Source organism: Fukomys damarensis, unplaced genomic scaffold (assembly GCF_012274545.1).
Source record: "Fukomys damarensis isolate Sample0158 unplaced genomic scaffold, DMR_v1.0_HiC HiC_scaffold_2, whole genome shotgun sequence".
Classification (NCBI taxonomy): domain Eukaryota; kingdom Metazoa; phylum Chordata; class Mammalia; order Rodentia; family Bathyergidae; genus Fukomys; species Fukomys damarensis.
The window spans coordinates 44,165,088-44,170,241 of record NW_022900914.1 but is presented as its reverse complement, the minus strand read 5'-3'; positions in this window follow the sequence as shown (position 1 = coordinate 44,170,241).

Genomic DNA, 5,154 nt, shown 5'->3' with positions numbered 1-5,154 from the left:
GAAAAAGGAACCCTTCTCTGTTGCTGGTGGGACTGTAGACTGGTGCAACCAGTGTGGAAATCAGTGTGGAAATTCCTCAAAAAACTAGGACTAGAGATTCCATATGACTTAGCTATCTCCCTTCGTATCTTTCCAAAAGAATTAAAAGGATCATACCACAGTGAGATATGCACTGTTTGTAACAGTTAAATATTGGAAAGAGCCCAAATGACCACTTACTGCTGAATGGATTTAAAAGATGTGTTTTTAAAATACACAATGGAGCACTATTCAGCCATAAAGAAGGATGCACATAGAGACCATACTCTTTTTTTAAAAAATATTTTTATTGGTACATTTTAGATATACAATATTTTTACCATACGGCAGTCAGCTGTTTTTTTTTTCTTTTTCTTTTTTAAACTAAGGATCAAACTCAGGACCTTGTGCTTACAAGGCAGACAGTGGCACCACTGAGCTAAATCCTGGGCCAGGTGCACAATATAATAAATTCATCATTGGAGATTTGTACCTTTACATAATCTATATTGATTTCTTATTTTCTCCCCATTCCCCTGCCCTCTCTTCAACTCCTCCACCCCTCTCTATTTACAAAGACTTTGTTTCCATTTTTTATTTTCTTATATTAATTCCATGCCCCTCTTTCCTTTCCCTCACCTCTCCCACTTCCCCTTTCCCTTTGCACCTTTTCTTCCTATTTCACAATATCTATTATACATTTTGATCTTTATTTACACTTTCAGTTTCTCACACCAGAGAAACTATTTGGTATTTACATGTGTGTGCCCTAGTTATTACACTTAAGAGTATGGCCTCAATGTGCATCCATTTAGCTATAAATGCCTCTAATTTCCCTTTATTTATGGCTGAGTAGTACTCAATTTTATTTAAAAAACCCACGTTTTCTTTATCCAGTCTCCAGTTGGTGAGCAAGTGGGCTGTTTCCAAGTTTTAGCTATTATAAACTGTGCTGCTATGAACCTGGGTGCACATATATCACTGTGGTATGATTCTTCTAATTCTTTTGGGAAGATACCCAGCAGGGGAATAGTTGTGTCAAAAGGGACCTCTAGTCCTAGTTCTTTGAGGTATTTTAATACTCATTTCCACAGTTGCACCAGTCTACACTCCCACCAGCAGTGGAAAGAGTTACTTTTCCCCCATAGACCCACCAGCATTGGTTATTGGTTGATTTCTTTTTCTTTTTTTTGGTACTGGGGATTGAACTCGGGTCTTTGTGTTTGCGAGACAGGTGGCAAAACTACTGAGCTAAATCCCTGCCTGGTTAATTTCTTGATAGCAGCCATTCTTTCTGGGGTGAAGTGGAATCTCAGCAGTGTTTTAATTTGCATCTCTCAAATAACCAGTGATGTTGAACATTTTTTCATATGTTTATTTGCTATTCCTACTTCTTTGTCTGAGAAATGTCTGTTCATTTCAGATGCCCATTTTTGGATTGGGTCTTTAAATTTGGGAGGTCTGATTTTTTTAAGTTCTTCATATGTATTCTAGATAGTAGTCTTTTGTCTGAGGAACAGTGGATAAAAATCTTTCCCACATTGTGGGTTGTCTCTTCACTGTTGGTGGTTTCTCTTGCTGTGCAGAAGCTTTTAAATAAGCTTCTTGTTCTGATTCTTTGTGCTAGATCACGTGGAACTGAGGTTTTGTTCATGAAATCTTTTCCTATGCCAATGTCTTCAAGAATTCCACCTAACCTCTCTTCCAGACAGTTTAGTATTTCTGTTTTAATATTTAGATCTTTAATTTTGAATTTAGTTTAGTGCATGGTGAAAGATATAGGTCTAGTTTTAATCTTTGGCAAGTGGAAACCCAGTTTTTCCAGCACCATTTATTAAAGAGGCTTTCTTTCCTCCAGTGAGGGTGTTTGGTTCCTTTGTCAAAGATAAGGTGACTGAGTGTGTCTGGAGTTGTTTCTGCATCTTCTCATCTGTTCCACTGGTCCTCAGGTCTGTTTCTTTGCCAGTACCGAGCTGTTTTTATCACAGTAACTTTGTAGCATAGTTTCAAGTTGGGGATTGTGATACTTTTAAGTGGAATGAATTGGACACACATGTATAAATACTGCATTGTTTCTCTGGTGTGAGAAAGGGTAAATAAGGACCAAAATGCATAATAGATATTGTTAAATAGGAAGAAAAGATTCAAATGGGAAGGGACACAAGGGAGGGGGGAGAGGGAAAGGAAAGATGGGAAAAGAAAAAAAGTAAGAAAAGAAAGATAAAATGGAAACAAAGCTCTTGTAAATAAAATGGGGAAATGGGGTTGAATGGAGGGAGGGGAGGGGAATGAGAAAAGATATGAATCAAAATATATCACATACAGGTACAAATTCTATATGATGAATATGATCACTATGTATAGCTAAATTGTACCAATAAACTTAACGATAAAAAATAAAACTTAGAAAAGGAGGGAATTATATTTTAATGTCTTCTTCCCCTAATAATTATAGACAAAGTAACTTAGACCCTCTTGCTATATGCAACTTGAAAAGCTGGGACCAAGGAAAGCCAACAAGCAAATAAAAACTGCTTAAAGATCCCAGAAAGCTAAAAAGGTAGTAAAGAATTCCCAGGCCTAGACCTAGAGGTGGGGCTCAGACAGATACTGGGGAGCTGGGGGGCTGTTTTGACCTCCTTTCCTGGAGATAGAGGCTGGGAGGGCAAGTGGTCAGGTAATGGGTTTGAAACTCCCTGAAGCTGGGCCAAAGGGACCAGTGGACAGGGTCCATCAAGGTTGGAAAGAGTTCTCGTACCTCATTTCTCCACTTGAGTTGGGGCCTTAAGAATTACTCTAGGTGCACATAAAAGTAAATGGAAAGTTGATCCTTGTAGGCGATCCAGAGCACTATACTCTAGGCACCAAGTGAAGAAAATATACCCCCCCGCAGAGAAACATAATATTATTATTCAAGCTCTCAAAACACAGGCACGAGGAATTTTGCAAATACAATATCCAGGGCACAATAGAAAAGATCCAGACAGGAGACATAAATGAAAGCAGACAGGAACAACACAATGGAAATTAGACTCACGAGAGCTTCAGATATTGGCATTATTGACTGTAGAATGTAAAATCAATATACTTTGGTAAAGATGACAAGGGAAAATTTGTGAATTCTGGCAGAAGTGGAAACATAAAAGAAGACCAAACAAAAAATCTGGAACAGAGAAATTAATGACTGAAATATGTAGCTCTTAGTAGTTGGCTTTAACAGCAGATGGAGACAGTTGATGAGAGAAATTAGTGAACAGCTTGATGGGATGAAGAAAAGACCTAGGATGAAATGTGGGGAAACAAAAGGATGGAAAATCAGAACAGGGGTAAAAGAAATGAGGATGAAGTAAAAACTCTACTGTATGAGTAATTTCAGTTCCATAAAGAGAGGCAAAAGCGGGTGGGATGGGAGAAAAATCTGAATAAATTAGAGATACAGATTTTCCAAAACTGATAAAATTTAGCAAGCCCTAAAGAATACCTACAAATCCAAAACACGATACACTGAAAGAAAATCATATTTAGGCATATCATAATAAAGTATTATGAAAGCCAAAGTTTAAAAAACTTTAAAAGGGATTGCTTTCAAAGAAGCAACAATTTAACTGGCATTTGGCAGAAATGAGAAACTGGAAGCCAATGGAATCAGATTCTAAAGTGCTGAGGAAAAGATAATTGTCAGCCTTAAATTCTAAGCCCAGTGAAAATACCCTTTAAGAATGAAGGTAAAGTCCTTTCAGTCACACACTAAATTTAGAGAATTTGTCATTAGCAGACTCACATGAACAGAAATCCTATAGGGTATTCTTTGAACAGAACCAAAATTATTCCAGTTGTAAGATTTCCTTCTGTTTAAGGGTACTCCAATGGCAATTAGAAAATGAAGAAAAGAATCAAGACAAAGAAAAGGAAAATGAATTTCAGCTCAATTTAAATGAATATTAACTGATAATGCAGTAATAATATCAAACAGATCATATAATTTGTTTGCTTGCTTTTTTTTTTTTTTTTTAGAATTTTTTTGAGAGTCTTATGTTGCCTAGGCTGGTCTTGAACTCTTGGGCTCAAGTGATTCTCCCGCTTCAGCCTCACAAGTAGCTGGGATTACAGGTACATACATCATCATGGCTGACCCTTGTGGGGTTTTACATAAGCAAATACAAATGTAGAAGATACACAGATAGGCAGCATACATATTGTTAAGCACAGATGGAAGTGAAAACATTTTAAGGTCTTTTGTCTGTAAGACAGTAAAAATGTCAATTAGTATTATATGTGATAAGTTAAAAGATATATGTTGCTATCTGAAGTTACCACTAAAAGATTTACAACTTCTTAACCAATAAGTGAAGAACTGGAACAAAAAAGTGTGTCTTTAAAAAAGTAAAATCCGAGAAGTAGGAAAGAGGAAAGAGAAAAAAAAAATCATAAAATAGGGACAAGTGACCAGCAGTCATTACATCAAATAGAAATAGACTGTCAACTGTATAAAAATTAAAACTCAAGCATATGATATTTTCAAGAAGTAACTTGCATATATATAACACATAAAGTTAAAAATAAAAGGATAAAAGGGATTCCCCCAGATGTAACAATTCAAACTAAATCTCAAAATACAGAAAAAATTGACAGAAACTAAAAATATAAACTAACTCTTTTAGTTGAAAATATTAACCTGTATCTCCTGGGAACTGACAGAATAAGCAGAGAAATAGTTGTAAATGTGTGAATATTTTGAATAACACAATCAGTAGAGTTGACTGTGTTGATATGTAGAATATTGCACTTGTAGAATTCTTTCAAACTAATGAAACATTTAAAAAATTGACTAGGAGCTAAAAAGCTAATTTCAAAAATTTGAAGTTAATATGAATACATTTTCTGATTACAATGCATACTTTAAAAGTTAACCAGACAACAAGAGAAACAGTACTTGAAAAATCCCTATACATGTGGAAGTTCAGTATTAAAATTCTAAGTAATGTATAGGACAAAGGAGAAATTACCATGGAAATTAGAACCTTTTTTTGGATTGAATGTTATGTATCAAAGTTTACGGGATGCAGTGTTCACAGTAGGTAGAAAGAAATTTGTAGCTTTATGTGCTTTTATTAGGAAAGAAAAGTTGAGCCAGTG